The sequence below is a fragment of the Octopus sinensis genome, linkage group LG17, assembly GCF_006345805.1.
Source record: "Octopus sinensis linkage group LG17, ASM634580v1, whole genome shotgun sequence".
Lineage (NCBI taxonomy): Eukaryota > Metazoa > Mollusca > Cephalopoda > Octopoda > Octopodidae > Octopus > Octopus sinensis.
In genome coordinates this window covers 34,436,352-34,463,856 of record NC_043013.1, presented here as the reverse complement: position 1 = coordinate 34,463,856, position 27,505 = coordinate 34,436,352, and the positions used below count along the sequence as shown (strand labels likewise).

The 27,505-nt window shown below is 32.4% G+C and overlaps 1 protein-coding gene and 1 long non-coding RNA gene across 2 annotated transcripts in view; one reads left to right on the top strand and one right to left on the bottom strand.

Moving 5' to 3' along the window:
* LOC115221044 (thiamine-triphosphatase-like) overlaps positions 1–27,505 on the top strand; it is a 583,944-nt gene that overhangs the window by 11,136 nt on the left and 545,303 nt on the right. The window lies entirely within an intron of this gene.
* LOC118766776 lies at positions 1,633–7,078 on the bottom strand. Its single transcript, XR_005002688.1, has 3 exons — positions 7,063–7,078; positions 3,346–3,352; positions 1,633–1,773 (listed from the first exon to the last, which is right to left on the bottom strand). It is a non-coding gene; the product is annotated as an uncharacterized LOC118766776 (long non-coding RNA).

Genomic DNA, 27,505 nt, shown 5'->3' with positions numbered 1-27,505 from the left:
TAACCTTAATTACTTTCTCTACCAAGGTACTGTCAATTCAGATAGCTAGTTCCTCTGTTTGGTTGATATTTGGCAGACTCTCTTTCTCCTGTTCATTCTATTAATTTAGCAACCTTTGATAGTGACGGTTTCAAGTCTCTCTCTGTGCAGCATCATTAAATGGAAGTGAGTCATCATCTATGTGGACATATTTCTTGCCTTTGACATTGCGATTTTCTCTCACACACTGTCTTGCAATTTGAAATACTTTAAGTCACTGGTCCTCATGACGCAGAACATTGGCAAATTTTTTCTTATCTGCTTCCTCTCTGGCTAAGTAAACCTTCTCCCTGTTTCCCTTCTGGCTATCTGATACAGTTCCCTGCTACCACCACTCTTCCAGTCCTTCCATGCCTGTCTCTTTTCCCTAATTGCCCTGTCAACATCTGTCAAACCATGGATGTAGAATATAGTATGTATGCATATATAAAATATAGAATTTATGTAAATATATCACTCAGCATGTGGAATTACTTATCCATATATATATATATATATAAAGGTATAATGAATGAACAGTCCAATCGGTGAAAACAACTTTATATCATTCCCAAATTATAAAAATCGAATATAAATATATATTAAAATAATAGGGCACCCAATGGGGAAACCCAATAGTATAAAATATATACATATACATGAATAATTCGTGTGTATGTGTATATTTGATACTCTTGGGATTTACCATTACCTGCCCTATTATTTTAATATATATTTAAATTCGATTTTGATAATTTGGGAATGATATAAAGTTGTCTTGTCTAATTGGAATGTTTATTCATTATACCTTTCAATTTATTTCTCCTTTCACCTCGGTGTCACCGAAGGACTTCCAGATGCAGTCCTATATTTATATTTGCGCTTTAGTTAAATGAAGTTATAAAATTATCCTCTTATATATATATATATATATATATATATATATATATATATATATATATATATAGGTTATGAGAGATAATGATGTCAGTGAGACCCAAAGGTGTCAGGTAATGCTGAATAAGTGCTATGGATAGACCATAGTTGAGTTCCAGGTTTGGTGATTATGCGAATAAGGGGTCCAACATAAATCATATATCAGCGTGTGTATATAAAAATTTTTTTTTTCCATAATGAGATAAAAAAAACCAAGGCTGTGCAGATTTTAGAAGATTTATAAATAGAAGGTCTTACAGCTGTTTCTAGGATATTTATGAAGGGATATAATGAATATCCTAGAAACAGCTGTAAGACCTTCTATTTATAAATGTTCTAAAATCTACACAGCCTTGGTTTTTTATCTCATTACGGAAAAAATGTTATATATATATATATCACGTGACCGACCAGACCATCAGACGTTGCTACACATCGTTGGTCACATATATATATATTATATATATATATATATATATATATAGTGAGAATTTATGAGAAAACAAAAGACAAAGATGGATGTATAAACAACAAACAGAAGTATTAGTTTAGCGCTTGGGAAGTGAGAAAGTCTTTTATGTTTTGAGCTTATGCTCTTTGACAGAAAGAAACACAGATACAAACAGAGAGAGAAAATAAAAATGGTTTGGTGAACATATATCAGAAAAGAAGCACACTCTGAAGAATACAGCAGTAAGTATTAAAACAAAAATTTAATTCTGGTCATAGAGTTACCAAAGGTTTCATATCCATGAAAGCCGAAGCCTTGTGGACAGCTCGTCAGACTCTATACAAAGACAAAAAAAAAAGTCAAACCTTCTAATACGTGGACGTGAGGAAATGCTCAGATATCGAGATTTAAGGCCTAATGTATAAAAATGTTAATGCGGACGGATTGTCTCCCTTGGACCAGAGACTAAAACAACCCTTTCAGACCTGAAAAAGCCCAACCAGCAAATGGGAAGATCCAATTATCCAGTAGGTAGTGCTTGAAGTGGACACATTTAGAGAAACTTATTTATGACTATTTAATGTGCTAGGTTTAGTATAGTCCTTAACAATTTGGGTTCTCTCTGAATTGCAGATTTTGCAACGGCCACTCTCATTAGTATATGGGCCTGGATGATCTATTATTTTCCACCTGATATCATATAGGGTCCCTTGATCTTTGAGGTACCACAGATGATGGGCCAGGGATATGACAAACCGTCTTTTGGGGACTCTGAAGAATGACTGGTGGTTGCAGAAGTGACATTTGAAAGATGTACTGGCAAATACGATATATTTACAAACTTGGGATGTGGCTATATTTGCATTTCTGGTATATCTCTGATAGGCTCTCGGCCTGGGAATGCTGTTGGTAACACTGTTGCTGATAGTGTTGATATGGCACAATGATCCAGCAGTGTTATCACCATGGTTATCGTTTCTGGTGATATGGTTGGTGATGTAGCTGCTAGCATTAGTGTAGGTGTAGCTGATGGTAACATATGGCATTGGGCCAGTCATCCCATTGGCATCAATGACAATTGTTTGGTCCTTTAACCTGAGATACATCTCTCCTTTAACCTGAGATGCATCTCCACACATCTTCATCCTCATGCCTCTTTCACTCTCTTTCCCCCTTGCTCGCTTTCCAACTAGGCTTCTTGGATAGCAATGCATCTTCTCTACAGCAAAGTATCCATTTCTGTCAGGTCATACTCTACCTTCTCTTCACCTGGCACAAACTCATCTCACTCATTGTAACTCCATCTACATTTGAAAGGTTTTGTGGGGGTGACTAAGTTACTTAGTCACCCCCACTGATGCTGGTACCATACACAAAAAAAAGCACCTAGTACACTCTGTAAAGTGGTTGGCATTAGGAAGGGTAACCTACCATAGAAACCATATGGAATCAAATAGTACAGCCTGGCCCAGCCCTCTGGTTTGCCAGCTTCTATCAAACTGTCCAACCCAAGCCAGTGTGTAAAGCAGACATTAAATGATGATGATGATAACGACAGTGATGTTGATGATGGTGATGATGATGATGACGGTGATGATGATGATTTATTAATATATTTGTATTGCTGTTGATTACATCCTTCTGCTTGATACAAATCACTCTAAAGTGATCTTTTTTGTTTGTTGTTTTCTTTCATATTTCTCATGTGTGCTGTCCTCAACATTAAGTTTCCTTGTGGTTCAAAAAGGAAATAATTATTGATAATATTATCAACAGCATCTTAATCATGATAATAATGATGATGATTATGGTCATCATCATCATAGACATGTTGTTTTATTAAAATATATTTATATATGATATATACATATATATATCATATATAAAACGCACACAAATATATATTATATATGTATAAAATACATTTATATAATATATACATACATACTTATGATATATATATATATATAAATATATATATATATATATATATACCAACTTCAAAGTAAGTCTTGCTATTAAAATTGCTAAAAATGAATTATACATTCTTTTTTATTAAGAATCACTTGCTCACACAGGCACACACACACACACACACACACACATGGATATATAGGCAAGTATTGTTCTTGTTGGCTCTGTTGCAAATAATACACACACATGCACACACACACATACACACAAACACACACGTAAATATGCACACACGCACACACATATATTCTAATTTATTTTTCTTGATAAATTTTATTGTCCATTTCTATTTCATGTTTCTTAAATTTAACATTTGCTAAAAATAAAACACCAACATCAATAATAAAACAATAGAAAGTAAAAAAAAATTGTAATTAATACAGAAATACATAAATACACACACGCACACACACACACACACATACAAATTGCGTCATAAATTACTATAAAAAAGGACGAAAGGGAAGAAATATAAAAATATAATGAAAAAATATTTTAAAATAACAAATAAAATAAAAAAGGAAAAAAAAACACAGCTACAACGAAACAATGTTTATTGCCTGGAATATATATATATTAAAAAAAAAACCTTAAAGTTTATGTGGGAGGAGAAGATGCAGATGATGATGATGATGACTATGATGTTGATGGAAATAATGATATTAGTGGGGTGTAGAGAGGAGTGTGGGAGAATTACCAATATCTTGCTGCAGATTAATGTTTATAATTGCCAAGTTTTATAATTAATTTATCAGTTCCCCCCTTTTTACCTTTCTTTCCTTATTTCGTTCTTTCTTTCTTTCTTTTTGTCTTTCCTCTTCGGTGAGCACTACCTTCACTCAACAACATTTTTTTGCCTTTGGGGTATTTTTCACCAAGCTTGTGAAATAATTCTTTCTCTCTGTCTGTCTTTCTCTCTCTCCCTCCCTCTTTCTCTCTCTCTCTCATACATCCGTCACCCTCACAACTTCCCAAACATCCATTACAAATTTTCTTTCTTTCTGTTTTCTTTCTCTATTTCTTTATTTGTTTAGGCTCTTACTCTCTCCATTTTCTCCCTCTTTCTCTCAGCATTATTCCTTATAATTTCTCATTAATATTTGTCCATCTGTGTGTTAAACACAATGTACACACACACATCTTGATCGTTGTCATTCACACAAGGATATGCTCTGCCTCCTATATATGTATATAATGGCAGATATGGTTGTGCTTCTAAACCACATGGTTTTAAGTTCAGTCCTACTTCACAGCAGTACCTGCAAGGGGCTAATATTTATACTCATAAATCTATCAAGGTTTGTCCATTACGGAGCAACAGGACCTCCATAATGCCATGATGGACCGTGAAGTCTGGCGTAGCATGGTAAATTCCATTGTCTCGACCACGGTCGAACAATGATGATGATGATGGATTTACTGGACAGACATTGAAAGTAGCCCCATAATGCCTCAATAACATTTTAATTATATTTCTACATTGTCTCTTTTAAACTTAGTACTTTCATGAAAAATATTATTGATAACTTTATTATCCTTTCTAATTATCCTTTCTACTGAAGGCACAAGGCCTCGGAATTTTTTGTTGGGTGGAAGGGACTAGTCAATTAGATCGACCCCAGTGTTTCACTGTTACTTAATTTATCGACCCCGAAATGATGAAAGGCAAAGTTGACCTTGGTGGAAATCGATCTTGGACTGTAGCAGCAGACAAAATACTGCTAATCATGTCACCCAGTATGCTCATGATTCTGACAGCTTATATGCAGCTAATTATCAATTCCAAGTACGTAGTTAGCATCATTCAGGACAGAATTAACATCACAATATCTTGTTCCTTATTAATGTACTGGTTATTGCAGGTAGCAAGCTGGCAGAATCATTAACATGCCTGACAAAATGCTTCATAGCATTTTGTCTGTCCTTGCATTCAGAGTTCAAATTTTGCCAAGGTCGACATTACCTTTTATCCTTTTGAGGTCAATAAAAGACATGCCAGTTGAGCATGTGGGGCAATGTAATTGCCTTGCTCTTTCTCAAACTTGCTGACCTTGTTTACAAAAATTGAAACCATCATATTGGTTTTGAGTCTCAGTAAACAAGAAAGTGGTTAAATTGCTGCCATGTGCAATGGATGCAATGGAATCTATGCAGTGGTATGAAAATATGTCCACTGCTGCAAATGGTTTCAAATTGTGCACTCAGTTGATCTTGCCTTAAATTTTGCTTAGTTGATCAACTAAGGAATAGTCATCTACTGGAGTGTTAATTGACTACTGGAGTCATCTACTGGATGTGTTAATTGACTATAACCTTATTACTACAAATTTATGTTCTAATACCAAATTAAGGTATTAATATAATGTTAGTCATCTTCATAATTAATTTTGTTGTTATAATCATTTAATTAATATTACTGTAAGGCCTGACTTTCACAATATATTAACACCTGCAGATCTTATATTATCCTAATAAAACTTACAGTAATTTCATTGCAATTATTTCCTTTTCTATTTAGATAAATATGTAACAAGGAAAGAAACTAATAAAAATTTTTAAAAATACTAAAACAGTATCAGAAAAATATTGTAACAGCAAAACATAAATAGCACTTACGAACGAACACACACACATATCAAGAGTTATTCACAGTATACACACATACATATATATATATATGCATATATAATTGTTGATGTGTGTGTTTGTGCATGTGTTTATATATATATATATGTATATGTGTGTATATGCATATATATATAATCTCTGAATGAGATATAGACAGTAGCAATATGGAATCATCATCATCATCATCACTTAACGTCCGTTTTCTATGCTAGCATGGGTTGGACGGTTCGTCTGGGGTTTGGGAAGCCAGGAGGATGCACCAGGTTCCAGTCTGATCTGACAGTCTTTCTACAGCTAGATGCCCTTCCTAACACCAACCACTCCGTGTGTGTAGTGTGTATTTTTTATGTGCCACCGACACAGGGGTGATAGGAGGCTGGCAATGGCCACAATTAGTTGGTGCTATTTACGTGCCACTGGCACAGAAGCCAGTTGCTAACCAAGTGTGGTGTCCTATACGAGACAGTGCTAGTGATGTTTATAGCCCCAGAAAGACATCTCTTCCAGCTGGCTAAGGACACACATTCTGTGTCCGATTAGTATTTGCAAGGGGAGGTCATCACTCCCATCTCTAGCCTTACATGATACACATGGACTCGAGTTTCTGTGTGTATCACATAAGGCTAGAGATGGAAGTGATGATCTCCCTTTGCAAATACTAATCAGACACAGAATGTGTGTCGTTAGCCAGCTGGAAGAGATGTCTTCTTGGGGCTATAAACATCAGTAGCACTGTCCCATATAGAATGCCACACTTGGCTGGCAGTTATATGATATATATATGTATATGCCCTTATATACACACATAAATATAAAGCAATAATGTTGTATGTAATATATATGTATATGTGTTTATGATTACACATGAATATATATTTATACATACATATATATATATATATTCTTTTACTTGTTTCAGTCATGAGCAAATCGACCCCAGGACTTATTCTTTGTAAGCCTAGTACTTATTCTATCAGTCTCTCTTGCCGAACTGCTAAGTTACTGGGACATAAACACACCAGTATCGGTTGTCAAGCGATGTTGGGGGAACAAACATAGACACATAAACTTATACACACACATACATATATATGATGGGCTTCTTTCAGTTTCTGTCTACCAAATCCACTCACTAGGCTTTGATTGGGCTGAGGCTATAGTAGAAGACACTTGCCCAAGGTGCCATGCAGTGGGACTGAACTCGGAACCATGTGGTTGGTAAGCAAGCTACTTACCACACAGCCACTCCTGCACCTGTATATATATATATATACTTAAAATATATGTCTGTCATCTACCTACCTCCTTCAACTCATGCATCATTTGTCATATTCCACTGTTATCTAGCGTTCATTACATCCACTCTTCAACTGGACTTCCTCTTACCATTCCACATCTCTCTCTCACCAATACACTCTTACAACCTCCACCCATCCTCACTCCTGGTTTCTTTGACCTCCCTTTCCCTTCTCCCCAGCTCATACATTCATGGTCCACCCAAACATTGGCATCGATATTATTTTTATAATTTTTATAATTTTTATAATTTTTTTTTATCATGGTTGGCTGGCCGAATTGTTAGCACACCAGACAAAATGCTTAGCAGGATTTTATCGGTCTCTATGTTGTGAGTTCAAATTCTGTTGAGGTCAAGTTTACCTCTCATCCTTTCAGAGTTGATAAAATACCGGTCAAACACTGGGGTTCATGTAGCTTATTAGCCCCTACCAAAAAATTTCAGGGAATGTTCTTATAGCAGAAAGAATTACTTATACTCACAAGCTCATACATATATTTAGGTATTATTTATCACAAATATAAAATGAAGAAACCACAGAAAAAAATATTTACTATTTTCTATTAAAGCAATTTCAAAAAAAAAAAAAATTTTAATGTTCCATAGAAACTGTCACTCACTGATCAGTAATGAATAATACTGACATTGAGATAAAAAATAAATCTTATACAAAGTGTGTATTGGAGTATAATTCACCCTTTAGCTCTTACTGTAGTTAGTACAATATCTTGATATTTTTTCCACTTGCTTAATTAACCTTATCATCCTCTGCATATATACTATCATATATACTGCAAAATTTTAACAAAAATGTTATCCAGTTATTGTACTTCACTGAACCTAATTTTGAATAACTCTTAGCCTCCTCCAGATTTGAGGTGGTTTCATGGCAAAGAATTCAGCAAGGTATCTTTTTACATCATCCAAGGAATTGAAATTTTTACAATTTAGACTGTTCTGCAGAGACCTGAATAAGTGGAAATCCGAAGGAGCAATATCTGGTGAATATGGAGGGTGGGGTAACACATCCCAGCCGAGCTGCAGCAATTTTTTTCTGCTTCCCAAAGAAACGTGCGGTCTTGCATTATCATGTTGGAAAGCAACACCCTTCCTGTTGGCCAATTCTGGATGTTTCTCTTGAATTTCTGTTTTTAACTCATCCAGTTGTGTGCAGTATTTCTCAGAATTAATTGTCTGGTTACTTTGGAGTAGCTCATAGTACAGAATTCCTTTCCAATCCCACCAGACTTTTTTAGGGTGAAGACCCGCTTTTGGGGTGGCTAAGGGTGGCTCATGTCGCTTACTCCAGGAACATAAACCTTCTTCCATGAAAAGATAGCTTAAACTGGGCTCTAAATGGAAGTGTAATCAAATCTTATTTTATGGACTCAACCAGGTTCTAAAATAAGTCGAAAGGTAACCTACTATAAATCAGCACGAACTTTCTGGACAACCCGATACTTTACTCTCTGACTGTACACTATAGCTTGAGTGTTTTTGCACTTCATTTAAGTACCTATTTCTTTGAGAATCACACTATAAGTTTTATATATTTTTCATTTTAACCACCTTTAATTAATCATTTGTAACTTTAGTTTAGTTATTATTCTTTTACTAATCTTTGTTTTGTGCAGAGACATAATTCATCTTATTTTAATAACAATGCTAACTCAGGTCATAGTTAATTCACACCGAACTGTAAGTTAATAAAAATTGTTATATAACAATACAAATATATATGCACATATATGCATGTATGCATAGGTGTGTGTATAAATATATAGATATTTATTTATTACATAGGGAATGGCTTTTGTTTTTAAAATTGTCTTAATGAAAACACGATTGTTTTTCAATCTTATATATTTTTAATTAATTTTTTTGTTTTGTATTTTCATATTAAATCTTTATATATTTACTTTGCTTTTTGTTTAAAATAAAGTTTCTAGATTCATTTATCTATCGATGTCTTTCTTGCATAATTGAATTATTTGTAGCAGTATTTATGATCATTTTAAGTGGAGAATATTTTGGGAATAATGCTGCTATAATAATGATTTGAAATTCTTCTTTATTATTAATAACGTTTTTTTACTAATCTGGAACTGGTTTTTGTTACTTACAACATTGTATACTATTTTGCATTGCATATCGGTGTTGTTATAGCTGCCATTGCCCTTTTTCTAGGTTTTATTTTCTTTATAGCTTTTTCTTATATCTTATAATATACTGAAATTGCAGTTGTGGTTGCAAAGACAGCTACAAATGATCAAGTGTTGTACTAGTATGTCTAGAATAACAATTAGTCATAAAGTTTTTAACTTTCATGTTATATTATAACATTTAATGGCTTCTATATTTTTATTCTTCTTCAAGTTCCACTCAGAAATGTACGTCAGGGTGGAGAGAGACGTGGTTTCCGCCAATGAGTTTTTCAAAATACGGGTGGCTGTGGTGAAAATGATTAGATGGATAGAACAACTCTAAGCATGTGCCCACACATTGGAAAAGAACAGTTTAGTGAAAGCTTGTGGCCTTCATGGCTAGGGTGATCATGAACCTTTTGGGTTTCAGGCCTTAATTGGTATCTCTCCTGAATCAGAAGGACTGCGTTTTTCATGAGTTCACATAGATTTTATACTAAGTATTCTTTTATATCTCACAAGCAGTATCGCCCGGCGTTGCTCGGGTTTGTAAGGGAAATAACTATATAAGCATTTTTAGAGATGTAAAGTATAATAGCCATCTCAATATGGTTAACCACAAAGGGGGGTGTTACTGTAGCTTTTTACGTTCTGAGATTTAATAATACATTTTTAGAGAGTTACTTCCCTTATATAATAGCAAAAAATGCATTAAAAATGGGAAAAAATTATGGTAATTTTTTTTTAAATTGTAGACTCATCGTAGACGCGCACTAATACCCAGAAGGGCTCGATATGAATCATGACTATAAGATACCCACTTTTGGTTAAACTGCATTGCAAAATGTGGGAGTAGTTAGGAATCTAAATCGTAGGAGACAGACAGCACGCAACCTCACTTTTATATATATAGATTTCCAACCCTTAATTTGATTGTCTGTTGCAGTGACAAAGGCTGAATAATATATTTAGTGTTCCCAAAGCTTTAAAATGAACAAATTTCAGAAAAATTTATTTTAGCTTGGGTTTTTTGTTTCTGAAAAATATTACAAAGATGTTTGTCTACACAAACTTTGACCAGCCTATGTATAAAACAGTAGCCTATACCATGAACAATACATACATTCATTTTAGCATATATATATATATATATATAAGATAATCATAAGGATATAGAATAATTTTGCTGAAGTCAACACAAAATATATCACAGATGAAAATATGTAGCCAAATTTCAGAATCTAAATTCTTTGTAAGATTTGTTAAAAAAATCTTATCATCTAGGAGACAGAAAAGTGCTTTTTTTTTTTCAATATAGAAAAAATATAAAACAAATCGAAAAACAAGCATATGTAAAATATTATCCTCTTATCGTTTCATTCTTCCACAAGTATCATTGTATGTTTGGTTGTGCCACTACATATGTTGTAATGGTTTCTTAATTTCATCACAGTAAAAAGACACTGGAATTAAATGGAATATATACAAAACATAACACTAAAAGCAGAAGAAAACATTGATAATACTGCCAGTACAGAAATAATTGTAATAATGATAATGAAAAATAATGATAATTATGATGATATTAACGAAAAAGGTAATAATAATAATAATAATAATAATAATAATAATAATAATAATAATAATAATGAAAATATGTATCAAAATAATGACAATAAGAATAAAAATAATGAAAATAATAATATGAATTTTGAATGAAAATTGTTGGAAGAGAAGATTAAAATTTTCTTTCTTTTTTTTCTCTCACTGTCCAAATAATTTTCTCTTGGATATTATCGATGTTCTTACAGCATTTTAATAATGTAATATTTTTCGAACATGGCAAGGTGTTGGATGATTGATATATATATATATATATACACACACACACACATATATATATATACACATATAAATATATATACAGACACACATATATATATAAATATATATATAATATATACATACATAAAATATATATGTATATATATAAATAAATATACATATATAAATATATGTGTGTGTGTGTATATATATGTATGTATACATATGTGTGTGTGTATGTGTCAGTGTATGCCTCTGTGAATATACATCATAGAGATATACATACAAACCTTGTGTATACAGAGTGTGAAATGGCTTCAAATAATTGTGCACTAATTTTGTTGGTGGGGGGTGCTTTATTTATTAGGATTTTTTAATGAAATCCTTTAATATATTCCAGCTTGCTTATTGCATTCTGTTTCAAAATAATATTTTTTTTGGTTCTAAACACTGCCAAGCTGTGCCTATCTATCCCACCTCATCCATTCCCAGTTCTCACAGCATGGGAACCTCACCACAACAATCACTAGCACCAACACTTTCCCCCCATCATGACCACAAATTCTTCTCTCAATCTTGTATCTATTATCTTACTGACGCCTTTGCCATTAAATATTTTCTTGCATTTTCTCCTCCCTCTTAGTTCTCTCTTTCTCTTTCAAACTCCTCCTCCTCTCCCCTTTATAATTTACTCCCCCTTCTGGCATACCATGTAATATTTCTTGTTTCTAGACAAATTCTTAATCTTTCCTTCTCCTCCAACAAACCCAACATTTGCTTGTGCATCTATGTTGCTGTCCATCTCTTCATTTCCTTTTCTCTTGCTATCTTTTTCCTTCTGCCTCTCTCTATACATACACACACACATATATATATATATATATATAGATATATATATATATATATATATATATATATATATATATATGTATGTATATGGGAGGTGGTATTTGTATATGTCAATACATATCTTTGTGTTTAAATATATGTATGCATATATGTATGTATGTACATATATACACACACGGATATCTATATATGAATAAATATATATTTGTGTTGTACTGCATATCATACCATCTTTGGAAAGTGCATTCAAACATTTTCAACTTTTAGTAAATGGTACCATATCAGAGATCACCTAAGAGCCTTAGAATGGTGAGTCTAGCCAATTCTGAGAGAAGAGAGAGAAGGAGTGAGAGAAAGAGGGGGATAGAGAGAGTAAGTTGTGGATGGAATCAGCACAGAGCATGATTTGTACTTTAATGATGATGGAACCATCAAAGGCACTATTGACCTTGCTGGGATTTGAACTCAAGAAGCAAAGAACCAATTTTAAAGCAGTCTTTTCTAACAAGTAAATGTTTACATCGAGTACTGCACATTTCTCTGCAAATCCTCATATAAACATTAGCTTTTGCACGAATGATTATTATATATCAGCTCGTCCAACAGCCTTTCCATATTAAAAATCATACTAAATTTAAGAGGGAAAAAAGAACAATTTCCCATTAACTCATCAGAGAATCTACTTCAGCATTGATTTCACTTTGCTTCTCAATGTCACTTATTGTTCCCAATTAGACATTGCAATTTTTAATACATTTGCAGAATGGTTGAGTTTCTCTGCTGCATCGAACTTTCTAAAGCATCAAGCTTAGCATCCTAAATAATATCTTTATAAAACTTTTCAAACGACTGCATTCACTTCTATATTGGCATCATTACTTTGGATGCAAGAAAGCTGTCATGGTATAGTATTACTGTATTTGTATCATTGTCCAAATTGATGTTACTGCTATATCATCTATGATGTCAGATTAGGTTGGCTATATATATTACGACAAATCAAACTTGCAACCATTAAACAACAAATTTTAATTTGGGAAGGCTGAGCATGTATACATAAGTTATCAAATCTTCACTAACAACAAAACAAAGACTAAGGGGTCAACTTAATTGTAATTGTGAGCTGGCAGAAATGTTAGCATGCCGGGCGAAATACGTAGCCAAATTTCGTCTGCCGTTACGTTCTGAGTTCAAATTCTGATGAGGTCAACTTTGCCTTTCATCCTATCAGGGTCAACAAATTAAGTACCAGTTACGCACTGGGGTCGATGTAATCCACTTAATCCGTTTGTCTATCCTTGTTTGTCCCCTCTGTGCTTAGCCCCTTGTGGGTAGTACAGAAATATGTATTTGCTCAATCATTGGTTATCTGAAAGGTAAAAGACCACCAAAACTTGTAGATTTTTTTTCATTATTTACTTGGTGAGAGCTGAGATATGTCTTGTTTGAAATGTCATCAGTGCTCTGTTCTGATTTGGGTTATGGTGGGAGGTGAGAGGTATGTTCTTTGTGGTGCTCTTAAACCTCTTCTCTTAGATCTTTTGGTACTGTTTATCACATAAGAAAAAGCACTCGAATCACAAGAACATTTCAAATGATTTTGATGATGTAGCTTTAAGCTGATTGATCAAAATTTAGGTTGTTCATGTGAAATTCACAAGGCTTGGTTGTAACTTACTCATGATTGTGAAATGATAATTTCATGGATAGGGTTCTAATCCCTTCTAAGGGAATAAGAAAATGAAATGAATGGATGGATGGGAGCAGTATGATGTGGAAGAAAGTAATATATGATTAAAATTAACAATAAGAATTGTCACCCTTTCAAAAAAGTGTTGTCAGAAAGAGAAAGGAGTAGGTAGGTGCTGGAAGGTATTTTAAGAACAGGAAAAATTCAAGTATGAGAGAGGTATGACTAAGTGTTGGCAAATTGTTGAGAGCAATGCAAAATAATATATATCTGGAGAAAAAAATATTTGTAAAAATATTTGATAAGATGTAATCAACAAAAATGAACATAAAATGGGAATATCAAAATAAAAAGAGAATTGGATGGACATTTTGAAATGTCATGGGAAATATATGTTATGTCTAAAAATAAAATAAAATTTTTTATATGTGTATATGAAACATAAGTTTAACTTTTAATAATTGTAAAAAATTTATATGAATTGCAGTAAGAACAGAATTGCAGGTCATATCACAACACAAGCGATCGTAATTTACAATTTCCATAATTGTGGAACCTCAATAACCAGAATCTTCCTATTAGGGTTAAGGGGATGTGTGTGATATTATGGAATGCATGTATGTGAAAGTATATATGAGTGAGTGAATATTTACATTCAGGAAACCTGATGAAAGTGTTAGAGCAAAAAGATTGATAAAAGAGGGACATAATATCTTTTTTACTAGTTTCATTTATTTAATTGTGGCCATGCTGGAGCACCACCTTTAGTCGAGCAAATCGACCCCAGGACTTATTCTTTGTAAGCCTAGTACTTATTCTATCGGTCTCTTTTGCCAAACTGCTAAATTACGGGGATGTAAATACACCAGCATCGGTTGTCAAGCAATGTTGGAGGGGGACAAACACAGACACAAAAAAATACACACACACACACACACACATATATATATATATATATATATATATATATATACGACAGGCTTCTTTCAGTTTCTGTCTACCAAATCCACTCACAAGGCTTTGGTCAGCCCGAGGCTATAGTAGAAGACACTTGCCCAAGGTGCCACACAGTGAGACTGAACACAGAACCATGTGGTTGGTAAGCAAGCTACTTACCACACAGCCACTCCTCCGCCTATGTCTGTCAACAAATTATCTTGTACCAGTGTCATTTTGAACAAAAGAAGAATATAAAAGCCCTTACTTGTAAAACAGGTAAGAGTTAAGAACAGGAAAGTATCTAGCTGCAAAGTAATACTTCACAAGTAAGTGTAAGTAACCTGTAATAACAGGGTACCCTAGATGTAAGTGAATGAATAATATTTATGAATATATATATATGTTACATATTTGCATATAATTTTTCTGAATCTACAGATTTTTCAATATGCTAAGCCACTGGTTTTAAATTGATATCAATCAAATTAATATTCAATTTTTGACCCTTATTATTTAAATGCATATATATATATGCATATTTTTGTATGTATATCTGTTGGATATATAGGAACTGGGAAATTCAAAAATGGAGTGGAGAGAATGATAATATCAAGAGATAGAAAGAGCATAAATTCCATAAGGCCAGGAGAACTAGGAAATTGTGTAGTGTTATATAGAAGAATAGAAGAAAATACTCCAAAGAGTTCCAAGATAATGGAAAGATGACAATCAAAAATTCAAATTCAAATGGACACACCAACACACAAACATATGCTCACAAAAACATACACTCACACATGTACAAACGCATGCACACATACACACACTCTTATATGCATATGTTCAAAATTGTTTAGGTATGAGAAATTGGGTCAAACAATTGTTGAGAGCAACATATCCAGGACCTTAAAGAGGCAGGACTGCATATATATATATGTGTGTGTGTGTGTGTGTGTGTATGTATGTATATATGTGTGTATATGTATGTATGGTTGATGGATGGATGGGTATGTGTGTGTGTGTATATATATATATATATATACACATACATATGCATATATATATATACATATATACACATACATACACACACACACATATATGTATATATGTATATATAGAGAGAAAGATAGATAGATAGAACTTATACACATTATACACGTATATTGATGTGTGTGTATATGTGTAATGTATTTTTGCAAAGTGTAGGCAAATGAATATGCAGGATTGTGTGAGTTTATGCAGATTTAATAATCCCCTATACATCATACATTTTCAATGTCATTGTTTTAAAAAATTGTGTCAGATTTTACCTTTAGGTTATATGCAAGTAATTAGATGAGCTCTTCATTTAAGGCAATAATGATGATAATAACAATAATAATAATAATAATAATATAATAATAATAATAATAATAATAATAATAATAATAATAATAATAATAATAATGATATCGTTATTAATATTACTATTATTAAAAGTAATATCATTATTATTGTTATTATTATTATTATTATTATTATCATCATAATAATAATAATAATATTACTTTCAATAATAGTAGTATTGATAATGGTATTCTTGTTGTTGTTGTTGTTGTTGCTATTTTTTAATAATGATAATAGTTAAACAAGAAATAAATACATCTTGAATATGCTTACTTCAGAAACATGTCTACTTGAAATTAGTAAAAAAAAATTAAAATAATGATAGAAAATGTGAAATTATATATATCCAATAAATTCATAGATACATAAGTTTCAGGAGAAATTTGCATGAAAAAAGCAATACATACATACATACATACATACATATATATATATATATATATATATATATATATATATATACATACATAATACATATATATATATTATATATATATATATTATATATATAATATATATAGCACAATCTTTCTTAATACATATTCATTACATGCTAGTGTAGGTGTGTGTGTATACATGCACACACATACACACACATAAGTATGAATGTATATTTACGTACACATATGCATATATATCAATGCACATATATCTGTATATATATATATATATATACATGAGTGTGTGTATATATAATAAGTATTATTACAAAGTAACATTTATATATATATATATTTGTATATGTAGTTGTATATCGGTGTATATGTAGTTGTATATCGGTGTATATGTAGTTATATATTTATATATGTAGCTATATACCATTATACACACACAGACATATACACTAAATTGATATATAGGCATTATAAAATGTATCTATAGTAAACAGCAGCTCAATAATTTATTACAAAGCAATAGACATTGTGGAATAAATGTGCTTGTTTATAAAAAAGTGGCTAAAACGATAGTTGCAAGCAATGTATTTAACATAGGAGAAAAGCAGAAAATTCACGGATGATTCCGAATTTAGTACTTCTAGTTTAATAGGCAGAGTTAAAATCATCATTTGCCACATATTTATATAATTAATACACATACTAATTTATTGAAATATTATCAGTTACTCATATCATTGATAGAAGTTGAAATGTGGAAAATAGCATTAAAATAACATTAAAGGTATTCTTGTAACTTTCTGTAAGCTAAAAGTTACATGCATATATATGTCCATTATATATATATATAAAAAAAAACAAAATAAGCAACAAGGATATCCAAGGTAGTGTAGTACAATCGTTTCGTGCTACTTCATTTTATTAAACAATGTATTACACCAGTTTTAAAATGTAGTGCAATCTTCAGCCACATATAAAATTTTTTTAATTAAATGGACAATGTACATTTTTATACTTATTTCATATACTTATTTCATATATATTATATGAAAATCTTTTCTTTTTAACAAACAGGATTAAAATATTTCAGCTCTTTTATTAGGGTTATTTTTACTGGGAGAGTTAGTGCTAGTATTTTTCTCAGAGTTTCCATTTTGTATCTTCCAGCTAGTAAGCTGAACTTTTTAGGTTTGGTTGCAGTACACCATCTTCTGAAGAGGTCCTTAACATAGGTTCCTTCAGGTTTTATGGGAATTTTAATATTGTAGCCAAATTAAGTCTTTTTCATTATATGTGAATGAGGGTATTTATTGTAGATATCGAGTTTTAAAGGTATTTCTGGTAAGGCCAATTCATGTTTCCAATGCTGGAAAACCTTGATCATAGGCCAGCTCAGTAATGAGTATAAACATCATTAGTACAATCTTCAGTCCCAAAAACTGACCACATCATCGTTAATATCATCAAAGGATGCCTCTATATGAACGCTCAGCCTGCTATAAATAGCAGCCTAATGTTCCCCACAACACACTTTGCAGTATTAATAAAGATATACCTTGTATAAGGAAATTTTTAGTACACTATCTCGAAAATTGCAAAAAATTTGATGGCCTTCCTTGGAATGTCTTTTGATGATAAACCTGCTTCATCAGAACTGACCTGGAATTCAAGAACAATAACAACTTTCTCTGTGTTAGCCAAAGACACCACCATGAAACTTTCCACTACTACCACCACCACCAAAAACAACAATAACAACCACTACAAACACTGATACCACTACTAATAATACTACCATTGCCAGCACTACAACCATCACCACAACTGATGACACTACTATCAGCATCATAAACATCAGAATAATTACCACACCCACTACCACCAACATTATACACAATACCACCACAACTATATCATCATCATAACAATAACCTTTCTCACCATGGCCACAACTACCACCACCACAACCACCGTCACCACAACTACCACACTACAACCACTACCACTACGACCATCACCTCCACCAACACACCCACCACCATCACATGCACCACCAGGACCAACACCATCACATAACAAGCCATCCCCTATATATCTGCTAAAGCAACTTCCTGGAAATCATTCATTGAACTTCTGATATATACCCCTCCCCCCTCTCAACATCGACTCCCACCCTCACATCTCACCCTACTACCCTCCTTCCTCCTCCACCTCTTCCTCCCCATCTCTTCCTGCTGAAATGATATATACAGTAAATGGTTCATTTTAGTTTTAATGAACATCTTGAAATAGAAATAGAAAAATGATGAACATTCATTCCATTAACACATATGCTCACAAACACAAACTCACTCATACATACACATGCGTCCACACACACACACACACACACACACACATATGTATAATATAATTTACATACTTATATATTACTTCTGTCTGTCTGTCTCTCTCTGTAAATATATATATCATATTACATATATATATAATAATAAGAATATACATATGCATATTACACATATCTATCTATATCTATTATAATATATATGTATATACATATCACATCTATCTATCAATATCTATATATCTATCTATATATATTAAATACATATTTAATATATATATATATATATATATATATATATATATATATATATATATATAATATATATATGTATATATGCATACATATATACATATGTACATATATATATATATATATATTATATATTATATATATATATTATAGATATGAATATGTGCATATATCTATGTATATATATATAAAAAAATATATACATATATTTTATATATACTCAGATATATATTATTAAAAAATGATTTCCTTCCTCTTATTCATCCAATCTATTAATTTCTTTTTTTTTCATTCATTTATATATATGTTTAGTTTTATAATTTTATTTTATTAGTTGTATTTTTTTTATTTCATTTTTGTTATTGTTATTGAAATGAGATGAAATAATCCTTCTTCAAGACTCTGGCTTGGAGTAAATGAAATAAACACACATGTATATGCACACACTACATGCATACATATACAATTATACCACATCTAGAACTCCCCCCCCCCCCGCTGAAATATATGCATGTGATGTGTGTGTATGCATATACATCTAAATTATATATATATATAGAACAAACATATATGTATTAATATTTGTTGTTATGGTCACATACATGATTCATACACACACACACACATATAAGTATATATATATGCATATATATATACATATATATATGTATGTATATATGTATGTATTATATAAATGTGTGCATATATATCTATATGTGTGTATATCTCTATGTATATATATATATGTACGTATATATATATATATATATATATATATATGAGTATATATATATGTATATATGTATATACACACACACATATATATATGTGCATGTGTGTGTATGTGTGTGTATATATATATATATATATATACACACACATATATATGTATGTGTGTGTGTGTGTAAATATATATATATATGCATATCTATCTATTCATATACATGCATATTTATAGATAGATAGACTGATAGATGAATATAAAAAATTTGTACAATGGAAACCAAAGAAGAAAATAAAAATGAAAAAATAGAAAACAACTCTCAGAAAATGTGTAAAGTTGGGAGCAAGTAAGGGATGTGAACAGGATTTCCAAATAATCCAGAGAGAGAGTGACAGAGAGAACCAAAGCTGCAGAATGAGGGTGGGGAGGAATGCCAGAGAGAGAGAGAGAGAGAGAGAGAAGAGAGAGAGAGAGAGCTTGTGAGATTATGTGTAATCTATAAAAAGTCAATGAAATATAGTGGACAGGAGAGAGAATACTGAATGAGTTAAAGAGAATGATTGATGTAATGAAAAGTATAAAGAAAGACTGGAGTAAAATGTGATATGTGTATGCTTGTGCAAAAGGAAGAAAAGTGCACTCAATGCATTATCTAGTGTATATGTACTTAATTCTGGTCATCTGATTGATTGCATACATATATATATTTTTCTATATTATTAGAAATTGAGAGAGAAACAAATAAATACAATGTGTAGTAAAAGAAGTGCATCCTACTGTAAAACTGTACCCCAGCAATAAGTATTTAATATAAACCATGGTCACATGTAAAACTAGAGATAAATCTAAACAAATGATTGTGATTGGATTTGGTAGTCAGAAACTGAAAGACCCATATCATATATATATGTGTGTGTGTGTGTGTATGTGTGTGTGTGAGTGTGTGCATCTTTGTGTCTACTTGTTCCCCTGCTCACTTCTTGACAACTGCCTATAGTGTGTTTTTATGTTCCCATAATTTAGTGTCTCAACAAAATGGACCAATAGCGCAAGAATCTGGTTTTGAAAAATAAGGACTTGACTTGATACATTCAACTAAAATTTCTTCAGGGCGTCACCCCCAGCATAAATGATAAAAGAAAACCGACCTAATGGCAATGCTCTAGTATGGCAACAGCCTCTGACTGAAGCTATTAAAAGTATGCATGCATGCATGTATGAATGTATGTATGTATGTATGTATGTATGTATGTATGTATGTATGCATCTATCTATCTATCTATCTATCTATATATATATATATATATATATATATCATCATCATCATTATCGTTTAACATCTGATTTCCATACTGGTATGGATTAAATGGCGTGTTAGGAGCTGGCGAAGGCCAGGAGCCACACAGGGTTCCAGAGTCTGTTTTTGGCTTGGTTTCTACTGCTGGATGCCCTTCCTAATGCTAGCGACTTTACAGAGTGAACTGGATGCTTTTTTAGATGGCATTATTACCAATTTGTTTTATATATATATATATATATATATATACATATATATATATATAAAAGTATATATAATGCTGCTGGACCACTGAAATCTACAAGTTACTTTCATTCTCTCACTGTTTATTTTATTCCTTTCTGCTGAAGAGCATAGGCTCGAAACATAAAAGACTTTATCATTTTCCCTAGCATCAAACTATTACACTTGCTTGTTGTTCATACACCCGTCTTCATTTTCTGTTCTTCTATAAATTTCAACTATATATATATGTATTATCATGAGCTTTTTTTTGTAGCTGGATTTTCTACAGGAAGCATGCCTTTGCTTATCCCCAACCTCAGTTTCTAGACATGGTCTTAAGACCAAGGCCTCTACCACGATTTTTAAAAATGTGGTGGAAAACTAGCTCAGGTAAGTAGGGGCACTACTCCTTGAGACCCCTTTCAAAGCCCCCTACCAAACCCAAGCAAGATGGTGTGAGGGTGGTTGCTATGGCATTGTGGTAGATCCAGCCACCTCTGTTAACAGGGACAAAACCCGGATTCAAAATGATGGATGATGATGATGTATGTATGTATATATGTATATACATGTGCTTGCATGCATGTGCATGCACACACATGCACACACGACTGGCTTTCATCAGTTTCTCTCAGCTAAAACTGCTCACCAGGCTTTAGCTTGCCTGGTAGTTTAGAAGAAGACACTAACCAAAGAGAGCCATGCAGTGAAATAGAACTCAGAACTACACAATAGCAAAGTGAATTCTCTAACAACACAGCCATGTCTCTGCATGGATACGTGCACACACTCACAAACACTCACACACATACACGAGATAGAGAAATAAATAGAAATAGCGCACAGAAAGAATGACATATAAAAATAAATTGGAGAGTAATGGACAGAGAAATAGATAGACAGACAGATAAATAGAGAGAGAGAGAGAGAGAGAGAGAGAGAGGAAGAGAGAGAGAGAGAGAGAGATAATGAAGACAATAATAAAGTGAGTATAAGTGAATTTTGAATTTTTCTTGATGAAGTTCTAAGATGGAGGCATAAACTTAATTTATTTCTCTCATGAGGAGAGTTACACAGGCGGAACATGGAGCATAACATTAAGTTCTCTTAATTTGGAGAAGTCAGTCTAAAATATATGATTAAATGTAATAATCAGAACTGAGAGTACTGCATAATTGTGAGGTGATTGTTGTCTTAATGTGTGTATATATGTGTGTAAGATAATGTGTCTCTGTGTAATGATGTGTGTGTGTGTGAGGTGTTAATATGTGTGTAGTATTAATATTTGTATGCCAATAGTGTTACTATGTGTATTATTATTATTATTATTATTATTATTATTATTATTATTATTATTATTATTATTATCATTATTATTATCATTATCATTATTATTATCATTATTATTATTATTATTATCATTATTATTATTATTACTATTATTATTATCATTATTATTATCATTATTATTATTATTATTACAATTATTATTATTATTATTATTATTATTATTATCATTATTATTATTATTATTATTATTATTATTATTATTATTATTATTATTATTAAGACAGTGAGCTGGCAGAATTGTTAACATGCTGGATGAAATGCTTAGTGGTATTTCATGTTCTGAGTTCAACTTTGCCTTTCATTCTTTTGGGGTTGATAAAATGAGTACCAGTTGAATAAAAATTGCTGCCCTTGTGGCAAAATCTGAAACTATTATTATTATTATTATTATTATTAAGGCGATGAGCTTGCAGAATCTTTAGCACACCTGGTGAAATGCTTACTAACTTTTCATTTGTCTCCACGCTCTAAGTTCAAATTCCACCATGGATGACTTTGCCTTTCATCCTTTCAGAGTCAATAAATTCAGTACCAGTGAAACACTGGAGTTGATAGAGTTGATTAGTCTCCACCCCATAGTTTCAAGCCTTGTGCCTTCAGTAGAAAGGACTATTATTATTAGTATTATTCAGGTGGCATGCTGGCAGAATGGTTAGCATACCGGGTGAAATGCTTACCAGTATTTCATGTCTCCTTGTTCTGAGATCAAATCCTACCAAGGTTGACTTTGCCTTTCATCCTTTTGAGGTCTATAAATTAATATCATTTTAATATTCCTTCTTCCATACTTGAATGACTTTGATGGAGATTACTGAAACAGATTTTCTGTGGCTGGCTGCCCTTTGTGTTAGCAGCACAAACCTGTTTCCAAGTAAGGTTATATTTGCTTATAACCAGATGTGCTTTCACAGAATATTGAAAATGAATGACGCTGCTTGTACAACAGTGTTTCTCATTTACAACTATCATGCAATGTCAAAACATATTCACACAAATGTACACACACACACACACACACACTATGAACTTCTTACAGCTATCATATCCACCCAGAAGGCATTGGTCAGCCAGTAGATATGTACCCAAGTATATACAGAAGCCTTTATTTCCACTCACGCTATTCTGTTGACTTCAGGATCCAGCCATAGTCTAGTAGTATATCTGTTAAACTAAAAGAAATTTTTTCTTGGCTCATTCTACGTTTTATCTTTTACTAGTTTCAATTATTAGACTGTAGCCATACTGGAGCACTGCCTTGAAAACTTTTAGTCAAATGAATCGACTTCAATACCTTTTGCTTTGAAGCCTGGTACTTTTCCTATCAGTCCCTTTTGCCAAACCACTAAGGGATGTAAACACACCAACTTCAGTTGTCAAGCAGTGGTAGTGGTCAAACACATTCCCAAAGATGCACATACTCACACACACACAATGGGCTTCTTTCAGTTTCTTATTTCTTTATTGCCCACAAGGGGCTAAACATAGAGGGGACAAACAAGGACAAACAAAGGGATTAAGTCGATTACATTGACCCCAGTGCATAAGTGGTACTTAATTTATTGATCCAGAAAGGATGAAAGGCAAAGTTGACCTCGGCGGAATTTGAACATAAAACGTAAAGACAGACGAAATACTGCTGAGTATTTTGCCCGGCTTGCTAATGTTTCTGCCAGCTCACCACCTTTCAGCTTCTGTCTACCAAAGGCTTTGGTCAGCCTGAGGTTATGGCAGAAGACACTTGCCCAAGATGCCATGAAGTGGGACTGAACCCAGAACCATGTGGTTGTGAAGCATGTTTCTTACTGCACAGTCACTCCTTCTAGCTTCTACCAGCTCAAATGTATATGTAACCATTGTCACTCATGTCTAGACTGAGTTCTGCTGGCTTGAAATATTTGAAATAAACCAGGTTTCCTTCTTTTCTACAAGAATCAATTACCTTCATTCATTCACTTTTACTTCTATCAGTGAAGGCATTTAGCTTTGCTTACAATGAGGAATTAATAAATAATAACAATCTAAGTATCTAGGTATGGAAGACCAACGGTACTAGGCACCAAAACATTAGACTTCCTCTCTCATTACAAATAAATTTATTCTAAACCAAGGGTTTCCTTCTTCCTCATTAGAAACTAATTTATTCCAACCAAGAGTACTGCCCATCAAAATATTGAACCTCCTATATTTCCTCATGGCAAACGAATCCATTGCAATCAAAGATACTAGCCACCACCTCTTTACAAACTCATTTCTTCCATCTAAGGCTAGTAACTACCAAAGTATCAGATCTTCCTTCCTTCTTTATAGCAAACAAATTTATATCAGTCAGTAAATTGTTTGTGTTTAACTATTTAGTGACAGAGGCCAACACTAATTCTTGCTGTTTCACTTTGTTTATAAACATAACGAGACTTCTTAATTTGGCTCCAAGCTTCAATTGAATTAGTCTGCAGGAGATTCCTGATAATTCGAGTCAACTTCAATGAGAAGAAATAATAGGAAGTTTTGATGATATGATGTCTGTGGTTGTTTGTATGGTCATGTGTAAATAACTGTTAAATTTGTGTGCTTATGTTTGTGTGTGTGTCAGACAAAAAGAATGTGGTGATGTGTGAATGTGTGGATGCATGTGAAAATGTTTATATATATATATATGTGTGTGTGTGTGTGTGTGTGTGTAAGAATATGAGTGTTCATGTGTGTATGCATGTACTTGTACATGATGGGGTTTTTTTTTTGCTATGTATATGAATACGTAGAATATGTTTTGTGCATCAGCATGTGTGTATATGTAAATATGAATGTTTGCGTGTTCGTCTGCATATGTGTGTGTGTGTGTGTGTGAGATATTTTCTATGTATGTGTTAATCGGATTTGTATGTATGCGTTTGTATAAGGAAAGTGTATGTTAGTTTGTCCTAATCATTTTGTTTGTGTCTAAATGACTATATATATATATATGTGAATGTGTATATGAGTGTGTATGTGTCTGTCTGTCTGTATGTCTGTGTGCATATCTGTGTCTGTGTAGTAATTGAAATAATAAATAAGAAGAGACATTGAGTTTAGCAAAAAGAAAAAAAAAAGTAGAAAAGACAAATCAGACAAATTAAAATGTAAATTATAAAAAATAAACTTCAAATTAACAATTAAAAAATTCTAAATTTCAATAAAAAATTTCAGTAAATGTGTGTGGCTGATCATATATATTTAACTCAGAGTGAACATATACATGTGTACATATAAAAAATTTTATTCATATATATATAATACATATAAATAATATATCATATATATATATATAATACATATAAATGATATATCATATATATATGCACACACACACACACACACATATATATATACACGATATATATAATATAATATGTATAATTATTTATATGTAATATAAATATGTATATGACATATATATATATATATACATAGTATATACATATTATATACCTATATATATATGTATATAATATATAACAAACACACACACATATATATATATATATGTATATATATATATAGTTAATCCAAACATGAAAACACCAAGAGAAAACACAACAACGCAAGGACGTGGAACAAATATAGTATTATTGGACGCTCAGGAAGGAAGGGCAGAAGGAGGGTTTTACGTTTCGAGTGGAGCTCTTCATCAGAAACATAGGAAAAGAAAAGATCCAGAGAAGGGAAGACGGAGGAAAAAAAATCGCCAACGGTGCACACGTGGTCACATTCTTTTACTCTTTTATTTGTTTCAGTCATTTGACTGCAGCCATGCTGGAGCACCACCATTAGTTAAATAAATCGACTTCAGGACTTATTTTTTAAAGCCTAGTTCTTATTTTATCAGTCTCTTTATGCAAAACCATTAAGTTAGAGGGACATAAACATCAACGCTAATGATAGGGGTTGGGGGACAAACACAGACACAGACATATACATACATATATACATATACGACAGGCTTCTTTCAGTTTTTATTTACTAAATCCACTCCCAAGACGTTGGCCAACCCAAGGCTTTGGTAGAAAACACTTGCCCAAGGTGCCATGCAATGAGACCATGTGGCTGGGAGGCAAGCTGCTTACCACACAACCATGGTACATGATATATATATATATATATATATAGGGAGAATTCACAAAAAAACAAATGAAGAAGACAGGTGGTGTAGACAACAAACAGATGTATTAGTATAATGCTTGGGAAGTGAAAAAGTCTTTACAGTTTCGAGCCTACACTCTTTCACAGAAAGGAACACAGAAACAAGGAGAGAAAATAAAGAATGTATAGTGGCTAGCGATATATATTTATATATATATATATATATATATATATATATATATATACCATGTAGGTGTGCAATGAAAATAATAAAAATGAAGGTAATTAAAGCCATATAATCAACATTAAAAAAACAAGAACAAAAGCAATTTCCAATTGGCCTCAAGGCTCTAATCTTCACACAAAAAAGGTTTAAAAATATGATGCACTGACGTGCATGTAGATGTGCATATGGTTTAAAAAAGAATGATAGATCATTCACACAGGGATGGAAAGTCAGAGTACTCCTCCACTCAGTTCTGATTGCCTTCTGCTTTGTTTGCCTTCTGCAGGCTGGGTTACTCAATATTCCCTGTAAACAAGCTTTAGCCCAACCATGAACAGCTCTATATTCCGCTACACACCTGACCATGGCTCTCTCTCAAACTTTTGCAATCTTTCTTGGGTAAATTCATCAGGCAAAGAGGCACTCTCTTTTGTGAC